The sequence below is a fragment of the Hemitrygon akajei genome, unplaced genomic scaffold, assembly GCF_048418815.1.
Source record: "Hemitrygon akajei unplaced genomic scaffold, sHemAka1.3 Scf000049, whole genome shotgun sequence".
NCBI lineage: Eukaryota > Metazoa > Chordata > Chondrichthyes > Myliobatiformes > Dasyatidae > Hemitrygon > Hemitrygon akajei.
The window spans coordinates 407175-421720 of NW_027331935.1; positions in this window are offsets into that span (position 1 = coordinate 407175).

The following is a 14546-nucleotide window of genomic DNA, read 5'->3' on the forward strand; positions in this document are numbered from 1 at the left end:
CCCCAGTTACAAACCCGCACCGTCCCATGTCAAACAATACACAATGTGCGATTAAACGATTGAGTTTATAATTCTTAATTTGTCTATAAGGTTAGTAAAGAAACAAAAGAAAGAAAAGGGCCCATTATCCTGAAACAGTGCAATCCTAATGCGCAACGCTGGAGCTCACTATTCATTCAATTGTTCCCGTCGACCTCCAAACGTAGCCGGCCCTCGGATCGCTCGCTCTTCAGTCCACTCAACCCAGTGTTCTTCGGACTCTCTGCATCGCATCCTCTCTCTCGCACTCGCTCCCCGACGAAAAAGCCTGAAAATCTTTCTTCCAGACTCACAAGGAAGAACAACATGTCTGTCATTGCATAGCCCCGGCATTCCAGAGCCCCGTGACCTCTAATTCTAAACCAAACTGGGCTGCTGCAGAGAAGCTGTTACATACATGTGTACATGTGCTGCTGAAGATTTAAGACCCGCGTTTCCCTGAGCCGTTAGCAATGTAATGTTCGCTGTAGATGCTGATATTTTGCATAATTGTTTACTAAAATTATCTGACCAGCACGAGATCAACATTCACACAGACAATGGCAGCATTGTATTCAACGCAGTTACACCACTAGGAATTTATTCGGAGTTGGTAGAACAACTCTTTCTAGTACCTAAGTATACCTTCTGGCCCAAATCCCTTAGTCAACTCCCACTGAAGTACCTGACAAACCATCGACACACACTTGAGGCCTTGCGCGGTTTCCTGAATTTTCATTTATTTTAGATGGTAATCACCATTATTTTCCAGATTCGAATGATTTGATTTTAATACAAAATTTGCCTAGCCTTGGCTTGACTGAACGAAATGATCACACAGAAACAGTTGAGAATTTTTTGAGATGTATGTCACCTTTCTAGAGAATTTGTTTTCATACTATCCTCTCAATTCACTACTGGAGGAAAAGGTGTTCTTTATGTCGCGACCTACTATCAAAGAAACATATAATTCTCCATATCTTCTCCGTCTCTAACGGTGTCTTACGACGATGCACGTATCTTAGCACGCCCCAGGGCTTTATCCGCTTTCGGCAGCTATCTCTTTCCCCTCACTCCGTTGTCCACTATCACTCCCTACTGATCTTATCCCTGCAAGCGTTATAAGTGCCACACCGGCTTCTGCACCTCCTCCGTCACCAACCACCATTCGCGAAAATCTGTCCTTCCAGGACAGACGCTTATACCCGGTTCTCCCGGAGCGGCCGCCTTCACACTGGTGAGACACAACGTAGACTGTGGAACCGCGTTGAGGAACGCCGTCGCTTCGCAGTCACCCACTGAATCCCAGGTATCTCATCAGAGAATGAATGTGCAGCACTCAGCGCGTGAACTCAAAGTGTACGCGGCACAACTGGCTGGTGTGATCGCAGACAATTTTATTATTTCCTTCTCCCGCTGCGTAGTACCCTCCAGCTTCAAAACATTCTGATTGTACGTGTACTACGAATACCAAAGTACCGTGTCTGCACGATCGGCGACCTGCCTTACTCACCACAATGATAAAGAAATGCTTTTAGAGGCTGGTCAAGGCCTACACCCTCCCCCGCCCCCCCCACCACAATTCGCCAAATGACACAAACAATCAACAGACTGTGCAAAGCTCTAACATTTATGAAGAGAGATACATACGTTAGAATGATGTTATTCGATTACAGTTCTCGACACGAATTTCTGAGACATCGGACTGCACCGCACCTTGTTTAGCAGGATTTTATACTTCCTGTCGGACCGCCGGCAGCTGGTAAGAAATGGCCCACTCACCACTGCCCCTCTAACACTCAACACAGGAGCCAGGCAGGGCTCTGTCCTGAGCCACCTCCTCGACTCCTTATACACTCATGACCGTGTTGGCAAGCACTGCTCCAACATGCTGATCATATTTGCAGCTGAGTGGACATCCATAGGCCTTATTTCCAACAATGATGAGACAGCGTACAGAGGGGAAGTCAACACCCTGACACATTTGTGCCAAGAAAGAAACATCTCCTTCAATTTTGAAAAAAACAAAGGAGCCGATAATAGATTAGAGAAGGAACAGAGTCAAGATAACATCGGTCGACATCACTAGGACTGCATTTAAGAGGTTCAGTAGTGTCAAGTTCCTCGGTTTATACATCATCGAGGACTGGACTCTACATACTGGACTCACCTGGACTCTACATGACGGCTAGATTGTGAAAAAAAATGGCAACAGCCCCTCTTTCACCTCAGCTGGCTGAGGAGGTTTGGCATGAGTTCCCAAAACCTCAAGATTTTCTACAGGGGCACCATTGACAGCATCCTGACTGGCTCTGTCACAGCCTAGTACGTGAGCAGTACTACCCTCAATCGCAGGGTACAGCGAGAATGGTGCGTACATCCCAACGTATCTGTGGATGTGAACCTTCCTCTTGGCGAGATACGTACAGCAGCGGGTGCATTATAAAAGGCTCGAAGATCAAGTGGGACTCTTGATCAGCCACGCCACCCATGAACTGTTTCAGGTGATTCCCTCTGGCAAGCGATACCGCAGCATGAAGACCAGGGCCAAGAGTCTCTTGGAAAGTTTTTATCAGCAGGCTATCTGATTTAGCAACAAACATTGATCTGATTGCATATCTGACTGTACATTGTATGTGACTGTACATACATTACACAAAACAACTCTGTATGCAATCTTGGTGTTTGAGCAATTTAGTACCAGACGGATGATAGATAACAACGGACCGAACACCAGTCCCTGCAGCAGACCCGTCACAGTCAAAGAATCAACCATCCACTCTCTGGCCTTGTACGCTAGAACAGTGTTGGATTCACATTGTTTTAGTTTGATGTGTCTGAATGAAAATTGGAACAGCGTGCTCTATTGTGATACGTCTCATCAGCCGTAACTGCGACTTTTATCACACAAACCACTCGAAGTGGCGAGAATGAAAATAATGAAGCTGTCTTCCCCTTCAATGAAGACGTGTACTCCATTTCACCTCCTGAGCTAAACTTCTGCCCTTAATGTCGGCAGCCAATGTACTGCGCCGAATGTGACAAAAGAAATCTGTTTGACTTAGATTGTTCATGTAGATCGTTCAGGGTGAATATCTATGTTAGAAACTGCATTGATCAGAAAATGTCCCATTTCAGCAGCTGAAGTCAGGCGTCTTGGAAATTAAATTGGGAACGTTCATATTATCCTTTTTTTTTGTTTGTTTTTGGAGTCAATAACCTGCAACATCCTTGGGGAGACGAATTTATGGCACGGTTTCGGAGTGAGAAAAACACTTTAATTTGTAACTTGTTTTCCCTTATGAGACTGATGTCATACCCACACTAATTGCCTCAGAGGAATTACTCTGAATTGCATATAACTCTGTAAATCCGATCACCGGTCCTTATGCGCAGTTGGAACTTTCCGTACAGCTGAACTCTGCCTCTGACGGAATATGGGATATCCAGCGATTTACTACATCGCGGCCATTTTCTATCCTGCAATTATAGCGATCGGTATCCCTGGTAAGATACTGGAGCTGGTCACTATAGAAAATATATATGGTGCGGTCGTCTTGCTTTTGATCCGCTGAACTGTTCGGACTTTTACTCAGCACAAATGCTATTTTCAGTCTTATTTTCCGTATTCTTTTCGATGTGAAGATTTTCTCTTTTGTCAAATACGTTGTTGCTGATATTGCTATACCTTCACAGTTTTATTTTGCTCGGCTTTCTGAAGCCACAACGCAGATCGACAGCTTTTAAAATACCGTCCAATCAAATTTCGACTCGCAGGTCAGTTCTTCCATAATCACTAATTAATAAATTATGCTTTGAACATCATTAATTTCACTACAAATGATCACCTCAGTTGTTTCACCTCCAATAATGGAAATGGTGTTGTTTCCGGAGCGAACGACTGCTCAGCAGTACGTGCATCGTGGGAATCAGATGCCTCACTCTAAACTGTCTGAAGGTCACCAATCCCCCCACTGTCACTCCGGACCATTATTTTCCTCCAGCCGGTTTGCACCGACGGAGCCGGCACACATTGAATTTCTGCTTTTTACTTCCAGAACAACTAAACCCTGCATAGCATTGGGAGAATGGTGGACATTCAGAGAGCTGCAGCCAACGATAATTCAGTCTTGTTTTTTTTTCTCCGAATTTCTTGTAGTTAATTTAACGGCGATTGTGATCCTATCTCGGGGAAAGTGCGGCCTCTCCAAATGCATCACCCGTTACCTGGTTGGAATGGCAACAGCGGATATGATGGTGGTTATAGTTTTCGCTTTAGTGGATCAGACCAACAATATCTACATTTATTCTAGATCCCTGCTCATCACTCCTGTATGCGCTCTGACACTTGTATTCAGGGTTGTAACAAGGGATTGTTCTGTTTGGTTTACGGTCAGTTTTACCTTCGATCGTTGCGTCGCAATATGTTGTCGGAAGCTGCGGGATCGATACTGCACTGAGAGAACAGCAACGGTGGTTATGGTGACGGTGGTTATAGTGAGCTGCGGGAGAAGTGCCCCGTTTTACTTTGCCGTTGAACCTTATGTCATTATTGACAACATACCGTGGCGTTGCGCCCTCACTCATGAATACGCTACTTCACCCGTGTGGAAAGGAATCGAATTGTTGGACAGCATTTTAACACCGTTGCTACCAATCGGATTAATTCTAGTGTTCAATGGGTTAACAGTAAGACATGTTATTGCGGCAAATAGAGTCCGCAGAGGACTTCGGAATAACAGTGATAATGAGAAGGATACCGAGATATTAAACCGCAGAAAGTCGATGATTTTGCTGTTTGCGATATCAGCTAATTTCATATTATTTTGGATACCATATTTAGCTCATTCTCTTGAATGGCAACTGGTAAACTATTTTTATGAGGACAAATATTTGAGTTCTCCGGTATATATACTACAACAATTTGGGTACATGTTGCAAATTCTGAGTATGTGCACCAATACTTGTATCTATACACTGACACAGAGGAAATTCAGAAAGGAACTGATGAATGGTTTTAAGTATGTGTTTACGTTAAATGGCCATCTGTTTAGATAGCATCTATGTTAATTTGCAATCAGCGGATTTTTCAAATAAAACGGTATTAAAATATGTAGGTTTGTCATAAATTCTAACCATCATTTGCCTGGTCATCCTGAAATTGCAAACCCCTCGGAAGGCTGCATTCTTCATAGGTTTAAGGTAGGAAACACTGGCGCAAATTTTCAATGGGCTGGCATGATTGTTACATTGTTTGAATTACTCTAAACTATCGCAGAGATCTAAAAAAACACAAGGTCAGGAATGGCTTCTGGACTTCCCCGGGTTCAGTTCTTTCAATATGAACAGAATCGGGTAAAGGAGAGTAATGTGTGCATTGAAGCACAGGGAGAGTGTGACAGTAACACAGCAGCAGAAAGCGAACAACCGTGGAGAGATTGTCTATTCATATACTGCGAGAAGTATTCAGAAGCAGGAAGGGAGATATCACTCGTTTGGGAATATTCTGTACAGACCACCGCACACCCTCCCAACCCCTTCACTAATAAGAAAACCTGGAGAAAGCGAAAAGCTGGTCGTGAGATAGATTTTGGACAGGTGCCATATTGACACGGTTGTTGTTACAGTCAACTTAAACTTCACCAGTATTCATTGGCACTTCCTCAGGTTAAAAGTTTTAGATATGACACAATTTCTCATTTGTGTCCTGAACGGACTCCTGGCATAATAAGCGGGCAGGAGGACCAGCGAACAGTCCATTCTGGACCTTGTACTGGAAATTGAAACGGATGAGGTTACAGATCTCTCCGCGGGTCAGCATTTCAGAACGATAGAGCACAATTTGTCGACATTTACTATAACCTTACGCTGGGATAGGAATGTATTTACTTATTGCTGTTAGGTCGGAACTTGGAGCCGAATTTGGGAAATGGTGTGCTCCTTGAAATGCGCAACAGAAACGGTTAGATATAAATGGAGCACTTGATTTGGGTTCAGTATAGGCTTGTCCCACTGAGGAAGAAAATCGATGGTCGCGAAAAGTAACCCTGGGTGACAAGAGATATGGAAAATCTCGCCAAGAGGAAGAAAGAAAAAATACTTAAGGTTTGGGAAGAAAAGATCAGGCAGGGCTATGGATAGTCACAATGTAGCCAGGAAAGGAATTTAAGAATAGAGTGAAAAGAGATTGAAGTGACCATTAGAAGGCCTTCGAGAGTCGCATTACGGTACGTGAAGAACAGAGGATGACTAGAGAGAGGATGGCACAAATCAGCGATAAAAGAGGAAGGAAGTTTCTGGAGTGCAGGGAAAGAGTAAAGGTCCTTAATGAAACTTTGTTTCAGTATTCACCAGTATTCACCTTCATGAATGTGGATATAGTATAAAAAGTTTAATTTGCTGGGACATGCCGACGATAACAATTACTATGAAACTTGCAAAACATTAAAATAAAACATTTCTCGCGTTTAGAGGGATATGCTTCCTGGTATTTAGAGAAGGCGAGCTAAGATATTACTCCGCTTTTGTACATGTCATTCGCGTCCTCACTGCCCACAGGAGTAGTACGAGATGATTGGAGCATGGCAAATGTTATTTCTTTCTTCAAAGGGTGTAAAGGGACTGTCCTGAGAATTACAGGCCAGTGAGTCTTTCGTCATTAGTAGAAAAGCAATTCGAAAGGATTCTGAGAGACGGAATTTATGAGTATCTGAGAAACGTATCATGGTTGGGGATAGTCAGCATTGTTTTTGGAGGGACAGACTGAATTCTTCGAAAGAGTGAAAAAAAAAATAGACGAGTGAGGTCAGAACAGCAGACGCCAGGTTTATTAATATTGGAACGTGTTTGACCTAGTTCCCCATTTAGAATATCTGGTGGCATGGGTTAAAGTGAAACCTGACTAAATGGATTAAGATTTTCCTTACCTACGCAAGGCAGATGAGCTAGTAGACGGAGTGTATTCTTCCTGGAGGACAGAGGTCAGTGATGTTCCGCGAGCAAGGTATAAACTTCATTACAATTTATAACGGTATGTCGACTCTGCTGTTACAGTGTCCAGGGAGACAGACTTTAATTTGGCCATCCTGCAGCACTTCGATAATTTATTGCATTAGGCCTAATGATGTAAGCAAAATGCTGAATTCGGACGGGAACTACAGTCTATCTAAATTAAACTCCCATTCACATGTTACAGAACTTATACCACGATCACTTCAAAGCAACACTCCCAATGGAACACTGCAGCTAAAAATCGGCATTTCAACGTCTTGACCGGCATCATCTAGTGCTCCCGAAATGAACCAGCCTCCCAAAATGCTAATTTAAACTCCACTTTCAAGAACACACGAATTTGCCGGAATACAAATTTACCTTTGAACCGTGGGTTTATTGTACCCGGAATAGATACACTCATATCTTCAACCTTTAACCCTGATTCCACCTGGCCGGTGTGGATACTGTGTCTCCCTCTGAAATCAATACGAAAACAAACAAATAAAAGACAACATCTAAGTGTGCAGGTAAGGCAACACAGAGTCCAAGCTTGCACTTTTCTACCTTCAAAACCTTCGCAGGTAACTGGCGTGTTCTGAATAATCAGGCAATTGCCAGAGTGAAAATCCTTATCCAATATTCTAAAGAACAGAGGGAAGGAGGATAAGGGTTGGTGTGGCCTATATGCAGTAGCACCATGCAATTTCGGAATGAGACTTAGCCTCTGAAAGTCACATCAGTCCCTGCAAATTTATTTCACAAAAAGAAACAGACTTTTTCAGACTGTCACCTCCTATTATGAAACAGAGGATTAACTCAAACATCCTGTCAATACAACCCTAACAAATACACTGCTGCCTTCCGTTCATTCACGCACGAATTATCTCTTTTACTATTTCAAGTGAACTCACAAATGTCCAGTCCTCGTGGAATAATATTACATTCTTAATATATTCATACTCTAACATGACAGATTTTAAGTGCTGTACATTTAACAAATAATCTATAATTATAATATATAAATTTAAGAAAGCCTTTCGAGTATAAATCCCTGCGTCACTCAGTTACTCGGTTATCCATTCGAATAGCCAGATTACTCAGGTCATCCAGACTATCGTGCTCATCCCAGACAGCGATATCATACCGGAACCCAGCGTTCAGTCCACGCTGGAAGGCAGTAGTGAGTGTTCGTTTCTACAGCAAGCACGCAGAAGTTGACTGCATAGACTATCACCGTTCCTCTGTCTTGGCACAGGTCCAACAGTCGGTGGACATCCCATTGAACCTGTACTGGGAAGTCAAAATCCCTCCTTCACTCGACAAGGAAATATCGAAACATCTGGGTATCCTTGACCCGTAAAGAGTTACAGGCTCTTGGAGTCCATCCAGGAGATTGACCACTTACACCAGGTTTCCCTCATTATTACCAAAAGTAGCAGGCCAACTTTGAAACGTCAGCTGCCATTGGGTAATCAAATTCCTGCAGCCATTGTGATCACCAGTTTATCTGCCTGGTGGTGATATAAACGTTTTCCTGTACGGACGAGGTGTCTTTTGGGGTCCAAAGGCGGGAGTTAGTTCTGTTCCGAGTGCAGGAGTCGGAGCATTAGTAACAGATTGCCAGGGCAACAGAAAACTAATGCCCTGAGAGAATTTGGGAGTGGACTGACGCGGCCAGAGAATCCTGAGTTGTGCTGTCTCCTCCTCAATCCCACGTAACCTTTGATGCCAAGTGCAATCAAGCGCCTTTTGATCTCTGCCTAAAGTACACCCAACGGTCTGTCTCCACATCTGCATGTGACAACAATTCTACAAATTCACGACCCTTTGGCTGAATACATTTCTGCGTATCTCTGTTTAGAATGGACACTCCTCTATCCTGAGGCTGTGCGCTCTTCTCCAAGTCTCTCCCACCATGGGAAACATCCTTTCCACATCTACTCTATCTCGGCCTTTCAACTTTCGAAAGGTTTCAATGAGATCCCCCTCATCCTTCTAAGTTCCAGTGAGTACAGCCACAGGGCCATCAAACATTCCTCGTACCGTTTCATTCCTGGAATTTTCCTTGTGAACCTCCTCTGGAAACTAGCGAATGCTACCACATCTTTTCTAAGACGACGCACCCAAAATGGTTCACAATAATCAAGGTGAGGCCTCACTAGTGCCTTATAAATCCACAGCATCACATCCTTGCTCCTGTATTATCGATCTCTGGAAATGAATGGTAACACGGCATTTGCCTTCCTCATCACCAACTCAACCGCAAGTTAACCTTTACGGTGGTCTACACAAGCCTTTGCATGTCAGATTTTGGAATTTTCTCCCCGTTTATAAAATTGCCCCCACATTTATTTCTACTTCTAATATCCATGACCATACATTTTCTAACATTCCATGTCATTTGCACGGTCTTGCCCATTCTCTTAAACTGTCTAGTTCTTATTGCATCTTACCTCAGCACTACCTGCCCTTCCATCAGTCTTTGTATCATCTGCAAACTTAGCAACAAAGCCATCTATTTCATCATCATGTTCCTGCAGCAGCTTAAAGTTCTCAGCAAAATCTTCCTGGCAACACGTAGTCAAACCGGATATACAGATTGAACCCGAACGGAGAGTGTAACCAGCGCAACTGGATACCTAAGGTAAGCGAGAAGAGTTTCGTAGGAAAGACAAAGACAGTAGGTGTTTCAGAAGAAAACGTTTTTAACAAGACTACTGTCACACTGAGTATATTTCTGTTTTCATATCCCTGTGACATGCCCTGTCTATTATAAGTCCCGTAAGTCAGGGGCGCACAATCTGGGCTACACGTAAATCTGATTAATGGTAGGGTCAATGGCATATAAAAGCTTGGGAACACCTGCTGTAAGTGAACATATCAATGTAAAACGTCTTAGTAAAACATTCCGCTGAGATACCTTCCCAAAGCTCTGGTACCCCACTGCAGAAAGCACCAGTGAAGAGGCTGCTTACTTTTTCACGTTTACGTGCTTTTCATGGAGAGATTTTCATGGAAATATCAGGGAGTGGCAATACGAAGGCGACTGAAATGACCAAAGCAGAAGCAGAGTTTGGAGGTAAATGGACTCGACAGAGGTTTCATTGAAACCAGGAAACTTCACGCCAATAGACTTAGGGTGCAGCGACGGGTTCAGGGGTTAACGAAGGTGCAGATTGGAGGGAATTCTGAAAGAAATGTAAGAAATAATTGACCATGCAGTTACTGAATATTATTGTAGTTACTAATTGTAAATATGTATTGCGAGAAGGTGAACGGGAAAAAAAATTATTTTGTAACGTTACAATTTTGGTCATCACGGAGTCGACAGAATTCTGGAACAGTTGAAGAATCTATCTTGGTAGCCAAGAATGTAAGGAAATGCAAATATTATTGTCAGAGTCGTTTTTGATCTGTGCACACTTTAATACAGATATATCCATTATAAAAGTAGTTTTAAGACAGAGTCACCCTGTAGAAGAGCGATGAATTAACTTGCAGATCGATTATGTGTGGATTTTATTTTCATGGCCTAGAGCACAAAAAATATATTCGCGTGATAGTGGATGACGGCAATGACGTTGTTAAGGTTAAAGGCAGGATTTTCATAGAGAGAGGTTTTGCGCATTGCGGATTGTCGAAGTGTCTTTTATCAGATCAATAACCTCACTTCACTGCAAAGTACAGTTCTCTCTGACGACGAAAGCTTAGGCGAGATATGATCGCGTTTAATGAGATTATGGAGGCATTGATACAGCAGAGCCTGTTCCTTTTGTGTTATCCGGAGCAACACACACAATATGCTGCAGGAACTCAGCAGCTCAGGCTGCATTTATGGAGGGGAGTAAAGTAGTAAATGGTTCGAGCAGAGACCCTTCAACGGTACGTTAAACGAGCGGCGAAGAAGATGGGAGAGGATGGACAGAAAAGTGTACAAGGCAGAGATAATATTAGATGTAGTGGTGGTGTGTGAGTGATGGGTGATGAATTAAGAATCTGGGGGTTACACTTCAAAGCAATTAATGGCAGAAGAAAGAAGAATCATGCGAAGAAAGAAAGGGAAGCCAAGCGTCAGAAATTGGAATAGGATGGATGCCAGAAAGAAGAGGTGGACAGGACAGAAAAGGTGCAATGGCATCTGAACTGGAAAGATGGTTTGTAAACCCTAAAATGTGGTAAATGAGGAGGTTGGCAACGTGTTCTGCTTGCAGGAATAAGTGATAATAGGGAGACCAGAGGGGCAAGAGGAATGGACAGAGAATTCACCTAGAGATCGACGCCTGTAGGTAGAGCGGGATTGGGCCGGGATCGGGGGAAACCTGCTTCATGTCAAGATCCCGTTGCAGATGCCGACATTTATGGGAATTAATTGCGGGAGACGGAGTATCGTGAGGTGATAGGTAATGTCGAAGGAGCCATATTCCAAATATGGCAGCAGTGCAGTGCGGTGAGCGCAGATGTGCGAGAAGTGAAGTCGCAGAACCGGACGGCATTGACACCAGTGTAAGGAAAATGCCGATTTTTTTTTTTTACCAAGGAATAAATCACGAATGTCCCTGAATGCATTGACTTATCCTAAGAAAAGACGCAGAAGAGACGGGGAGAATGGAAGTGAAAAGTAACTTAACAACAGACAAGGTGTGAAGGGATATAAATGTTCGACCTGTGAGGTTTGGTATGTTTATAAATGGTATCACCAGATATGCAACTGGAAAGGACTGAGAGATTGAGAATATGAAGAGCGGTTTTAGAAACCAGAGCCAGTAAACTTGAGAGCAGAGCGGAAGTTGTTGATATTTCCGAGCTCCACGTGCGTGCAGGAAGTAGCGTCAATACAGTCGTCGATATACCGCAGAAGGATTTGGGAATTTCCACGAGTGCAGGCTTGAAACATGGACTGTCTCCCGTAGCCGATGAAACCTCTGGCATTACTGGAACCCATGCGGTGTCCAAGGTGTGAATAAGGTGGATGAAGTCAAAGGATAAATTTTAGATCTGGGAACCAGTTCCTGCAGACGGGGAAGTGCTGTCCATGAAGGAATGAAAATATGGAAGAAAACAGACAACTGGAGTGAGGCCAGGGCAGTCGATGTAGACTAAGGAAATGCCTTTCTTTTGCCATCTAATTGGAGGAAATCAAGCTCCGATGTGTTTTTTTTTCCAATCGGCGATGTAATCTCCATTTTCTGATCTGTCTCCTGAAGTGGTTATAGAAGCATAGAAAGATAGAAGTCTACAGCACATTAGAAACCTTTCGACCCACCATGTAATCTATTGTAGAGACTCTCTAGAATTTCCCTACCGCATAGTCCTCTATTTTTCTGAGCTCCATGTATCAATGTAGGAGTCTCTTAAAAGACACTACCAGCCTCTACCACGTTTCCTGGCAGTGCATTCCACACACCCAGCGCTCTCTGCGTGAAAAACCTTCATCTGTATCCCCCGTGTACGTACATCCATGTACCATAAAACTATGCCCTCTTATGTTCGTCATTTCAGCCCTTGGGAAGCCTTGGCTGTCCACCAGATCAATGCACCTCTATCAGGTGACCTCTTGTTCTCCATCGCTCTAAGGAGAAAAGGCAAATTTCACTCAACCTATTCTCATAAGACAAGCTCTCCAATCCAGGCATCGTCCCTGTAAGTACCTCTGCACCCTTTATAGTACCCACATCCTTGCTGTAATGAGCTGACCAGAACGGAACACAGTACTCCAAGAGGGTGGTAAGTGAGGTCTGATATAGATGTAAATTTCCCTCGCCGCTCTGGAAATCAGTCCCAAAATTGATGAAGGCCAAAACGCCATGCGGCTTAATGGAACTATGTCAACCTGTGCAGTAGCTTTGAGTGGTCTATGGACACGGGCACCAAGATCTCGATGAATCTCCACACTGCCAAGAGTCTTACCATTTTCCTCAGGAATGATTATACCTAAGCACTTAAAACTGGACACAATGATGCCCTTACTGATATCTAGTGAACCAGATCAATAATAAATTATTTGTGGGCTACTCTTTGGTAAGATAAAACGCGCACGATTATCAATAAAACAATTTGTGTCTGTGCCTGGATTAACCTGAGCCGAGAAACTGGCTGATCTGCGGCGATTAAAGACACATGGACATTAATTACAAGGTTTTACTTGCCAGAAGGAAAATAATATTTTACCACTCTGGGCGACAGCCAAATAAATGCCGAGACATGTTATCTAGAGAGGTCAGAGCCAGCGATAACATTTTGTACTGACCAGCAAAGACAATAAGAATGACGCTGTTGAAATGTCTATCAGCGGGAACTTCGGAGAATAACCACCGCAAGGAAGACCACACAGCCAGGGGTTTAGTGAAGAAGTATCAATCGTCGCGTACGTTAGGATTATGGAGGAGTTTTTTGAGTGAGTGCAGCTAGTAAAGGAACAACAGAGTTCCTGAGGTAAGTTGTGTCCCTGGGGTTATCATATCCATACTGAGGCTTCTTTATAATTAATGTACCATTGCCAAGTAAATTGTCTAATCTAGTTCAGCTGGCGACAGATCAAACCGGCTGAGCATCCCAGGGCCCGTTGCCGCTGCTCCAGCTATTCAAATCAGCATTAAGCTTTAGGTTGAGAGGCTCAATTGTCAAAAAAACTAAATGGAACTTGACTTCTTCCGTAGTTTTTGAATAGAGAATATAAATGTGGTCAGATATTGTGGAAAGGCACAATTTCTGATTATTTTAGAAATCCTAAGCAATTGAGATGTGTTACTGTAGTAGTGTGTAAATATAACACACAATTGAAAAACGGAAATTGAAGTTTTATGTTCTTTGGGATTTTTGATGGAACAAGAGGAACATACCCTCAGAAAATAATATCGACATATTGGGATCACACTGCACTATAATATATTCTCCTCACATAATTCGCTGCAGACGGGGTGGATTCGATTAGTTTTATCAGGTTCCATGTTGGGACATCGCTTCAAGCATTTGAGTCAGGGTCCAGTGGGCAGGGTTTCAGTTTCACAACAGGAGAAACAGTAGATTCTGGTCTTGATGAAACTCTGCAAGTTAGATACACGTGTGAATCTTATTATGAAAGGATCTGCTGCCTGCCTGCAGATATCGTTTCCAATCGGTTAGGGACAGCACTCAGTATCTCGTTTTACTTTCAAACCTATAGATGGCGCCGGTAACTGACGACTCTGCGCGTGCTCTCCCGAGAAAACTGTCCTCTACACTATCCTATACCCGAGAAACACTTCTAAACCTCAATTTTTTCTACAACTAGCAATATCAACAACACACTGGCGAAGTTACTGATCCAACTTGAAATCATCGACACGCCAGAATTGCTTCAACTCCAGACCGTACCTGGACCCGATCGTCGAGGCCTGGTCCGTGTTCCACCACGTTCCTGGAGACCCGCGGCCTGCTACCGCGTCGGAGCGCCGAGAGACATGGCCCATTCCAACCAGCACCTCTCCGAAGCAGACGACCACACATAAATGATGTCGGAGAGACCTCAGGATACCCTAGACGCTTCCCCGGAGCGA